The sequence below is a fragment of the Strix aluco genome, chromosome 7 (genome assembly GCF_031877795.1).
Source record: "Strix aluco isolate bStrAlu1 chromosome 7, bStrAlu1.hap1, whole genome shotgun sequence".
NCBI lineage: Eukaryota > Metazoa > Chordata > Aves > Strigiformes > Strigidae > Strix > Strix aluco.
This window is the reverse complement of record NC_133937.1, coordinates 14,762,554-14,774,611: the sequence shown is the minus strand read 5'-3', so window position 1 is coordinate 14,774,611 and position 12,058 is coordinate 14,762,554. Positions and strand designations below refer to the sequence as shown.

Here is a 12,058-nt window from a genome sequence, read left to right as displayed (position 1 = left end):
TTCCCCACAAAAGGATCAGACATGGTGAGACACAGTCTACAATCTAAGAGGCTTTTTTTCCAGATGGGAAATTGAAACACGGTATCATTTAAGTGTTTCACCCAAGGACAGAAAAAAGGAACAATGACTAGAGCACTAGCTTGAGCCTAGCCAGTTTAATTCAGTGCCTTGTCAGATGCTTCTGAAAGTCCCGGTGTGATTTAAATAGAAAATTTTTTCACAGTAGTATGAGGTAATTACATAAAAAGTTTTGAAGCATTCTAGACTGTTGTTCTGGGCACACAGCTAAGAGGAGAACAAGAGAAGTCAGACTGGGAAGTTCCTGACTTGTGGATGATTACCTTAGCTACTTTGTTATCCCTCTTCCCTTCCCTCACTGTAATTACTGTTTGTGACCTATCACATATGATGTAATTACTGTTTTATTGACACAGGGGCTTAAACTCATGCACTTTCTGAGGGTGAACTTGAATGTTTGAAAAGGCTCTTCTGTTATCTTCCCCTTTTGCATAGGAAAATGAGAGTGTTTGGAATGGAAACACTGAGCTCCCATGCAGTGGGACTTATGTTGTCTCAAAAAGGCTGTCTTTACGAGCTGATAAAAAGACTTCAATACGGAAAACTATACAAAGGATCTAATAGTTCTTGTCTATGTGGAGGAAAAGAAAGGAGTGGAGACAAAGGAAAATAATAATAATAATGCAACCTTCCATTTCCTAACATGGACAGTTGGCAACACTGTGCTTTTCCAATTAAGATGATAGCATCTGGACTACTGTAATCCTTAAGGTTGTAAACTGTGTCATGTTGCCCTCTCCAGAGTGGATTCATCAGTCAGGTGGTGATAATTTATCTGATTAAAATGAAAGGCACTGCCTATAATTTTACTGTAGGGTGGCTTTTTTTTTTTTTTTTTTCAATCTCACATGCACTGTGGGAAATAATTTGTCTAAAGCACTGGACTGGAAAAAAAAAAAACTGCCACAAAATTAAGGAAACCTCTTCCTTCATCCTCCCTTCCCTGTTCAAAAATACATAATACAAAAGGTTTAAACTGAGGGTTTAATGATTTAAAACTGAATTTTCTCACCCATTAGATTAGATTATTTATTATATGTTGGAATTTGTTCCTCCACTGCTGCTCAGGCTAGCTGCAGAGTGGAGAGAGAAGCGTGCAGCTTTGGAAGGGAAGAGCAGTGTGGTAGTAGGGCTGTGTGACAACTACCACCAAGACAGGTTGGATAGCAGGGAGGAAGCAGCATCAACAGCACCCAGGGGCTGGGAAATCCTCAGCAACAGCAGCAAGAAGGGATTAGGAAGGTGCAATTTAAAAGAAACAAAAAGGAACTGAAATGAGTTTCATTGAGTCAATTGCCTCAGTCCTTTCTCCAGCATCCAGCTCAACCTTTGGATTAGAAAACTCCAAGTAACATTGTTAACCTACAAAAGCACAATAGTGGTTGCAAAACAAGAGCTGTGCTTTTGGGAGGAGATAGTTTGGTAGTGGCTGTTTTCACCCTGCCTGTTTGAAAAACTTGCAGAATACCTTATTTGAAAAATTAGAATGAATCTATCAATAATTTTGGCACCTCTATGAGATTATGAAGTTTCTTTTAATTTCTTATAAATCACTTGTTTCAGAAGTTCAGAGTGAGGGTTCTAGTTTGGACAACTTGTCTGCTGAGTCAGATTTTCTGAGATACATGTGAACTACTTAGATAAAAAGGAAGACTGTCTCTAGAAAGAAATCTAGGGCTCTTATGGAGCTAACAAACCTTCCCTCACACCAGCTCCTTGCTTGAGTCTTGTGTAAGTATTCACACCTGTGCTGAAATGGGAAGTCTTGACACCTGCTCTGAGCAGGTGCAAGAGGTAGTAAAAACAGTGAAAAGGTGAGACAAGCTCTCCCTAACTTTCCTCAGGATTCAGGTAAGCAGATGCTCTTGAAATAAAGAGGGATGAAGCCTAGCAGAACTCTTTCTAAACCTTTGGGGTTTTTTTAAATAATATGGTATATAATTCCAAAAAGTTTTCATTCTTTTCTCCCAAGCAACTGGCTTGCACCAACTTTAGATCGTTCTTTGCTTTCCTTAATAAGCCCTGGTACTTTATCTTCATTTGTGTAGTTCCCTCCTTACATGGCTGGAAACAGAAGTAATCACACATGGTGCTGCTGTAATTTAATATGTTCCAAGAAGCACAAGCCATGGACATAAGTAGAATGTCAACAAATATCAGATCATAAGCAAGAACCTTGAGTAGAAGCTAAGCTCTAATCTTTCTCTAATGCTTCTCTATAGCATCAGTGAGAGGGAAAGCTGGGATTTGCTGGGCAGGTGAGGGTCTGTGAAGAGAGTTTTATATCCTGAACTGTAAAAGCACAGCTGTATCTGAACTTTGCCTTAGTCTGCAGAGGTATGCTGAGATACTGTAACCTCACATGAGCCCAATATGCAGAATAAAATGTCCTCCTATCAGGACAATTTCCTTGATGCTGCCTAGGGAGTGGCAAAATTCACTTAACCCAACATTTTTGAAAAATGCAGTAAACCATTAGTTTCATCTTCAGAAGCAGCCTCAGAAAGTTAGATAAGGCCATGATTTAACATCCTTTAATGCAATGGATAAGCCTAATGGAAGGGCATAGCCAGCCTTCTCTCCAGTAAAGCAATACTAGGTTTGGTGAATCAACCCTAGCCGTTATAACAATGTTTTTCCAATGACAGAGGATAGTATTCTCCTCATCATGTTATACAGACCCAGTAGGCTTGCCATGAACTTTGCAGGAGATGTGAGTGATGCTGCTGCTTCACTGGAAAATTAGTGAAGCTTGTCTTTCAGTTTGTGATTTTCCCCCCCTGCAAGAGCCACCACACAAAGACCTGTGCAGCATCCAGAATCTTTCATGTTTGTATTTTGGATGAGTGAATTGCAAGTGGCTCTAAGCCCTTGGTTCCATCATAGCTCTTTAAGAAGATATGAATTGACAGCATCAAACTGCCTAACAATAATCTTTGTTATGCATTGATACTTCAGCTTCATTGTTAATCTCAGTATGTTTGCTATCTGAATTAGTTTATTATCAAAAGATTTGCCAAGGCTGGGGCAAACCCCTATTAATCTCGTCTCCCCCATCACACTGCAACTGATAGTAACATATTTCCCTTCTTAGGTGATTTTTAGATAACAACCTGCTGAGTTTCCTTTTGGTGTAACTGGGAATGTATAAATAGATGGGGATTACATGAAAATGCTGCTAATGAATTAGTAGATGTAACATTCAAAAAAGCTTAGGCAGACAAACAATTGTATAAAGGGAAAAACACAGGTTGGCTAAGACCAAGGAGCAATCTGTGTTTATGAAATCATAGTGTGCAGGCTTACTGGCAGGAGTATTTACCTTGCCAGTAGTAAATCTGCAGTTTCCCAGGCAAGCTTATCTAGCAGCCCAGGTGCGGGGCACAGTCCTGCTGTGGGAGGTGTCTTCTGGACACAAATAGCAACATCACAGTTCCCTGAAGGACTGTGGTGCTCTGTAGAGCCAGGGTGTTACACATGCATGGTCTTGCAAGTGACCTTGATCTCAGAGAAGAGAAACTGATGCCCAAATATTGCCTCACTGTGTGCAATAGGGAAATGCAGGAAAGGAGCTTGTGGTAATGTTTCGTTGATGTTGGAGACATCCAAGTACTGCTTCCAACTGGAGTAAATAGCCCCAGCTACAATAACTTGAGTGTTGGATGGAGAGTCTGCCACTTCTGAGCATGGACAAGAGGTGGAAGTTGTAGAAGACTGCTGGCTATCCTCTATTTTGGAAGGCAGACTTATAAAATACAGGGGCAAGTTAGGCAGGAGGGTAATGTCTTGCATTGAGCCATGATTCTTGTTATTAATCAGTGATTAAATAACAGTTTGGCCATATAAATTCCTTCCTCTTTCAACTCATAAAAGAGCTGTGCTCATTTACCCCAGCCAAGAATTTGATGTAAAATTGTAAAAATTTTGGGAAGCTTCCTGTTTCTTTCATGTACACAAGAATTTAGTGTTATGTAAAGAAACTGTGTCATGAATGTTACCTAGCCCAATTTCTGCATGTAATTAATTGACTTAGATTTTTTTCTCTGTGTGTAATTCCACACAAAAAAGGGTGTTTCAAATCACAGCTAATTGTTGAGAATGCCTTCCAAGGAATCTTTCATTAAAAAAAAAAAATCCTAAATACTTCTATTTTCATTTTTACATCATACAATTGTACAGTTTTTAAGCAAGCAAAGTGGTATTTTTCTACTGAGCCTTAAAATAACAAACTTTCTGTTTATTGCAGAAAAGTCAGAGATTCTACATCATTTGTTCTATAAGAATCTAACCCCATATACTTTACTAAAATTTCTACTTGGGATAATTTTGTCCAACAACTCCACCCCAATGGCATCTACGTAGGGAGAGTTCATAAAAAAGAAAGAACACTTGGGGATGAAAGGTACTTTTTTAGAGTACATAAAGCATTATGATTAGGCCTTCAGATGTTACTTGTCTGGGACCTTGATACAATACCTAGAAATACCCTTTTCCTGGCATGACAGTGTCATGAAGTCATTTGAGTAGTAATTTGTTTAGAGCAATACCTGTGATTTCTGGCATGTGCTGGAATTTTTAATTCAGGCTCACATGTGTTGAGAATAAACACTTAAAATCACTAGGCTGGTAAAATATATAAGCTACTTTTTATGACCTTGAGTGAAGCTGTAGTATCAGTGAGAGCATATTTTGAGTTGCAATGAAAAATGGTTTCTTTAAAGAAAGACTTAGTTTGTAGGGAGAGGAAATTTGCTGGGATTTCTTTTTTAAAGGCTGATAGACCGAGAAGGGCCTCCATCAAAGGGGAAAGCTTGGAGAGAAAAGACAAATAAAAGGGAGGGGAAGAAAAGAAGTGAGACTTGAAGGCTTAGATACTGGATCCAGGAGGAAAGTGAAGGATAGAGGGAGGATATAAAAATAATGCAAATTGTGAGAAGAAAAATGATACAGAAAAGAACACATGAAAAATGGAAAATAAGATTAAGAAAAAGAGCGGAGCAAGCAAGAGAAAAAACATAAGCAGTAGTGTTGGAATTAGGCCAGTGCTGAGCCATGGCAGTTCACAAAAGAGCCCTGATAGCACTTGTAATGAGGGTCAGACTAATTGAAATTTGTCCCTCCCCAATTCTAATGGTTAAATTCCAGTACTGATGAGGGAAAAACAGGCAGAATGAGAAAGAACTCTCCAGTATGACTAGGAAAAAACTTATTTAAGTATAAAATATACAAGGAGAAGAAAATAATTTTTCCAAGCCGTAAGTTTTTTTCTTTGTTTCCAGCACATAGTGAATTATCACTGACACTGAACATAAATGGAATTCAATCAAGTTCCAACTTTAAACAGCAGCCTGAGGAGACTTCTTAAATGTAAGTCATTTGGGTATGAATATACATTATTAAAAAATTATTTCTGCATTCAAAAAATAGATGCTATGATTTGGGGAGAAATAAACTGAATTCACTGTATGTAACTAAATAGCTGAATGTACATTTTAAATACAAATCTTAGTGCAGGCTTAACCACAGGATCGTGGCTGATACTTTAAGAAATAACTTCTTAGAGTTTCTCCTGTAATTAACATTAACAATAATGTAAAAGAAGAAGATATTTATGATGCAAGGTCTGCAGCTAACAATTTATACCAGGAGGAGATCTGATCCTTCTTCTCTATTTTATCAATCATTAAATCATTACAGGAAATAGATGAGACAAAGGATCCTTGAGTTTTTCCAAAGTCTCCTTTTGTGTAAATTAAGTTAATAAATTTTTTAAGAGCAAAATACAGTTTTAAATATTAAGCTAGAAGAAATTGTTTAAATAACCACTTTTTACAATGAGTACCTAGTATTATGGAAAAGTAATTACACAGAGTAAAAGACATGCCCAGTATTTCTCATTTAAGGTGGGAAAGACCTGTCAATACACCTAAAATTTATGGGATATAATACTTGCCTTTTACTTGTACCAATTTAAAGGAGAGGCAGCTCTGCTGAGGTAATGCCGATATAAAATACACTGAAGATCTGGCCAAGTGATGAGGGGCCTGATTCAGCCAAGTATATAAACACACACTTAAATTCATTCCCACTCGTAGCATATGCTTACATGTTCTGTTGCTTCACTATCACACACAGTTTATGTTAGCTATAGCATAGTCCAAAAACTATAATGTAAGTAATTTCAGAATGTATGCAGAGCTGTAGGCTGTGTAAGTAAATGTGTTCCCATCAGCTTCTGGGCCCTGCAAATAGAGTGCAAGTGTTGCTTGCACCTAGACTCTGCCCCAGAGTACTCCTCAGAGCTGTTGTGAGAAGTCTTTCCCAGCACCTAGAAGGGTTTTCTGTGGCTGGCTGAGATAGTGTTTTGATCTTGAATTCTTTTGGAATCTCTTTTTATATTTAGTAAAAGCCAGCTACTCTGTTAATGCATTTAGATAATATAGTGATTGACACCTTAGAAATACTTAAGACAGACAGATAAAAGGATTCCAAATGCAGCCTTTGTGAATTTTTAATACAGAGATTTTGCATTGTCCAGTGATGAAAACAAATCATCTATGGAAAGACAAAACTGTTTTTCCATTAGTATCACTCACTGAGGATGTTTGTATACATTCAGTGTCTGATAGCATCTTAAACTTAATCACTTTGGCTTTTGTAGCAACAAGATATGTGACTTGACAAGCACTTTTATTTTGCATCTTCCTCTCCTTTTTTTTTTTTTTTGTGAGTTCCAAAGCCCGTCTATTGGAAGTTGTTGTATTTTTCCTGCAATTACAGAATCCCTGCCTGAGGACAATGGCTATAATTTAGTGTCCTTTAGGCTGGTCTAATAGGGAGAGAGAATTGATGATCAGGTGATGTTCTCTGATCCAAAATTGTTTATTTATAAACAATGCACAAGTTCTGGACTTATTTTAAATTCCAGAGAAACCGAAGAAATTGGGAAACAACTTTCTTGCTTCAAATAACCAGGTTTTTCAACTAGTGCTGAACCAAAGAAACTCTGTATTGCTGTTCTTTTGGGGATCCAATACCAACAGTCACTCTGGGCTTGTCCTTGCTTTCATTTTCTGTTTGCTGCACTGAAATGCTTTTTTACAACTCTTCCCAAAATTATGTATAACCAAACTATTCTATCCAGATAATTTTAATCAGTGGGTAGCTACCTATTTGCCCTTGCTTTGGGACAGTGATTTAAGTTGTAATATCTTTGGTGAAAGAGAGTAGTCAAAGGTATTAGCTTCAATGACATGTGACCTGGCCTGTAACACCATGTTGCTAATGTTTCCTGATAAACAAACCAACTCTCAACATCTCATGGTCACTCCATAAAGTAAGACTAATTTACCAAAAGCTAACAAATTCAAACTCTATAATCTCCCACTATCATAGATTACCTGGTCTGTTCTTGGGTAGAGAGCGCTACTCTTACATGTCACTTAGTTGTTTCAGCACATCCAAATTACAGTTAAAATTCTTTCTGTATGTGTTTCTCTTATTTAATTGGCTAAGTTATCATTTACTACACATCCTCAAACTCTTTTAAATTCCAGACTTTAATCAGCTTTAAACTAGAATCTGTGTTGCACAAATGTTAGTAATGAAAAAGGAGTCAAGTATTTTTCTACAATAGATGGTATTTTATTATTTCTAAAAATGACCCTACTATAGTTTTTAAAGGAAAAGTTGCTAAATAAATTATCACTAACATTTCTCACTCAATTTCTCAAATGTTTTTATGAACTTTAAGTCTGTAGCCAATGTATTTTTTTAATGCAAGTTATCCTAATACTAATGACCATGCGGAATTTTATAAATGTTCAGTGTGTGGTGACAAATAGTATATTTTATAAATTAATTTCAAGTTAATGCTAAATTATTATGGAATTACATATTACATACACTTTACTACCAAAAGACTTCATCATGATTAATGTTATTACAGTGAATACCAAAGGAATTAATAATGATTTGCACTTATTATAGAGCAGTACCAATGTAGAGAAAAGAAGGTTAGCCTAATTAAATTCCAGAAACCACTTTAGGGCTCTGCTGCATTGTGGAGGCTGGTTTTTATGTTAATTAATTCTGTATGAAAGGTTGCTGAAGTGTTTTAATATTGTTCAAAGAGGCACCAGGAAGTATTTCAGAACCGTTATTTTTTTGCTCAGGTTATCTTGCCCAAGCAAGATGGGGTCCTTTCCATGATGGGCTCCTGCATGCTGAATAAATTATAGTAAATAATAATGGTCTGAAGATTCTCATCTTTTGAGGGATAGAACTGAACTCAGGTGAGGATATTGCTGTGTTCTGAGAGGACACAACTGAATTGGGAGTCAAACCTCAGGCCTAGAAATCCAGTTCATTTTCTTGCAGTAAGCAGTGTTACTGGACAATACATTATGGACTTAACTTCCCCTTTTGAATTACTTACTGCCCTCACTCTGAGTCTTCCACACAAACAAATGTGAGACCAGATTTGGCTTAGATTTTAGTTTTCAGACACCTGATTTCATAATGATTTGGTGTTGTAGTTCAAGGGGTAAAAGGGTATGGTTTTGCATGTTTGTTGCTTTTTGGTTCTTTTTAATCTGTGGTAGAGAGGTAGAAGACATTTATTGACATCATTTTGGTGACCTGCCTAGTTCATTTGCAGCTTCCCTTAACTGTTGTTGAGTAATACAAATATTTCAGACTCGGATTCACACCAACAAAAATAGCTGTGAAAAAGCAAATGTGAAAATTTGCTTTGCCTTTGCTTCTATTCGAATTCTTGGAAATGTTTTTACTTTTACCCTTCTAATAGACCTGTTCAGAAATCCTATTCAAGCTGGATTTTTCCAACCCCAATTCCCTTAAGCACATGCTTCATATATTAGGCATGTGTTTAAATTCTCTTGATTTAGAAGCATGTACTTAAGGGCACTGCTGAATCAAGAAGGGCATGAGCATGTACTTAAATGCTTTGCTGATCAAAGGAACAAACCTTTTGATTTGATCTACATTTAATGTGAGTTAGATCACCTTTATCTGTTATCTAGTAGTCAAGAATTTATCAAATGTCTCTACTAAAGACACAGTTCTTGACTAAACTCTGTTCTTCTGGCTATGGAAACAGGAATGGCTGCATAATACACCACACTTCTTTATTTTTTTTTTTATGGCATTGGTTATAAATTACATTTTCAAGTACTATAGTCTCACTGCAAATAAAAGAGGGGATCGAGACAGTAAAAATGGAGAAGAGGGGTTTGGTTGTTAAAGTCATATATTCAGTGTAACACCAGAATGATTCAATATGTTTTATGTTCTTAATATTCTTCTTTCTATATACAGTACAGTATGTAATACATCTCTTCCTCCTTAGACTAACAATTTATATTCAGGATACTCTAATGAAGTACATCTTGAGTCTCCTTTTCATGGCTAATGAGGAGACAACAAGAATTTGACTAATACTAGTACAATTACTGGAGCAGTGAAGCGTGCATCTCTGATTAGACGTGATAATTTGCAAGGCTGGGCTCTTCACATTAAGTTTGCAAACAGTTTAAAAATCACTTCCTCTATTTATCCAGCTAATCTCTGTTTAATGACTCCAGACCTGACAAAAGAAAGACAAAATGTCTCTTAAAATCCTATACTTCATTTATGAAGCTTGTATATAGGGCAGAGGTGTAATTTATAGTAAATCTTTTCCAGAAGACTTTTTGATGAAGCTATGCAGCTGACTTTTTACAATGCAGTGGTATTTTTATTCATCCTGTAATACTCAGCTTCCTTTATATAGACATTTGTTGGTTTTGTCCAGGTTTAGACATTTTTCTACAGATTTTTGGCTCTTTTTATTTCTTTTCTTTCTAATTCACCTTTTAAATTCAATACTTGATTATCCATAGACAGTGAATATTTCTATCCTATTTGCCTTTTTTTTTTTTTTGCAGAAAATGTTGGTAGACTGACTGTTGGTGGTGCTAGGGAATTCTTCATTAGTCAGCAGCACCATGGGCAGGTGGGTTTTAACGAGAATCTGGCATTTACCATTACAGATTTTTATGATGCTCCATTTTCTTTGAGGCCTATTTTCACCATTTGGACGTGAAGCAAGCTGCCTGAAACAACAGCAACTCAGGTTAAAATTCTTGATTAATTTAATTAAGCAAATAGAAACAACTCCTGCTGTCAGTAGGTGGCACTCCTCCTGAATCAGGAGTAAGAAGATCTTGTTTTAAAAGGCCAGCTGTTTCAGATGGGCCTAAAAATGGATGTCTTCATATAAAAATCTGTCCCAGAGTACATCACTGTTATAAATAATGTGTCGTAGGTGTGACTGCAAAGAAAGAACTTGCATTAGAGGGTTTAAACGAGTTCACCAAGTTTACAAATGAATTTCCGGTTGTTATGCTCGTGACTGGACCAAGTGCCACAGTGTTGACTCCATATTGTACAGTGGCATCATAAGACTGTAAATTTTTTTTAGGATCCTCTAAAACTGAGTAAAAACAGATTCAAAATCAGGATACTGTCCTAGGAAGATAGAAAGTATTCATGACTGTGACTCACATAGATCTTTTCTGGAGTTTTCCCTAAAATGTGTCAAATTAGATGCACAGAGTGAGGATCAAATGCTCAGCCTGTTATTCTGCATATATTTACTTGTTTAGATAGCTTTCGGAGAGCATGATTAACTGTGTCTAATGTATCTTGTTAAATATTGGCTCTGGGATTTCCCTGTCTATTTCACTTAGAGATACCTAATAGCTTTTTGTTTCCACTGAAAAACAGCAGCTGTTGCAAGGATTGTGTGGAACAGACAGAAAATGTGCATCAGTTTCCTTCTGTACCTATGGAATTTATTTGTGTCAGGGAGGAGTGGGTCCCTAGAGAAGTTTTGACAGACTGCATGGAAAAGACATCTTTAAATATAGAAGACATCTGAATCTTCCTCCTCTTCCAGACATAAAGGAGATAAAAATAAAAAATTGTGGTTTTTAGCTCTTGGGGATCGCAGGTTTCTAAAACTGATCTGTGAATTCCCTAGTAGCAGAACATCCTCCCTGAAGACTGGGATAGAAGGGTGGAGACAGTGCAAAATGACATCACTTTTTGCTGTTACTAATGTGATGGAAGCTGGCCAATGCAGCTTCAGAAGTGGAAAAAGCAGATAAAGGATTTTCTTCATTTCTGCTCTGCAGTTTCCACTGGTGGTCCTAATAGGGCCACCTGTCTGATTTCACTCTTCCCCATTGTAAAGCAATAGTTTTAAGCACCAGAAGGTAGCATTTGAGTATCTATTAACTCTTCATATAATTCTTAATAATTTTTTTTTTAAATCAGACTCATGATGCATAAAAGTGTAGGAGCTAAGGAAGCCATTTCTCATTGGAGAAAAAGTGAAAAGAATGTACACTATAATCAGGGCTAAGAGTAAGTGTGACTTCTTTGCATATTCCTTGTTCCCTATGCTATGATAGCTGTCATTCTTAGATTCCTGAATCTATATCTATATAATTGATATTATTTTGTAATAATAAGTTTCCTGCTTCTAATCACAACAGCAGTGCTGGGAAAGAGAGGACTGCTTTTGCACTTGCTTGATATCCTGGGAAGCAGCTTATTCCCCCACGGGTGAAGATGAGGGCACTGCACTGGTGTGTTCATGCTATTTGGATTATGCTTGTGATTATTGGGAAGTTTTCTTACCACCACTCAATGAGCAGTCCCACACTAATGTCCAGTATAATGTCCAGTACTGTCTCTAATCTCCAGAGGTGCCCATGAAGCTTTGAAGAGGAATACTGAGTTGCCTTTTCCTCTCCCTTGTGCCTTGTGTCAGGATGCAGAGACTGGAAGGTTGGAGCTACTCCCTCTCTATCTGCCTGGTGGAATTGGGATGCGCTGTGCTGGGACAGATCATTTAGAAGCCATTTAAGCCACAAGATGAGATTTTTTTAGGAGAAGTTTACTTAGAAACAGG

General features: G+C 37.1%; 1 long non-coding RNA gene across 13 annotated transcripts in view; it reads left to right on the top strand.

The window, feature by feature from the left end:
- Window positions 1-12,058, top strand: part of LOC141925843 (uncharacterized) — a 173,546-nt gene that overhangs the window by 22,570 nt on the left and 138,918 nt on the right. For 2 of the 13 annotated variants that reach the window (XR_012623947.1, XR_012623948.1), the window contains exon 1: window positions 5,365-5,445. The exons of the other annotated variants lie outside the window; for them this stretch is intronic. This is a non-coding gene — a long non-coding RNA (uncharacterized LOC141925843). Of the gene's footprint in view, window positions 1-5,364; window positions 5,446-12,058 lie in introns of those variants that run through there. 13 annotated transcript variants of the gene reach the window in all.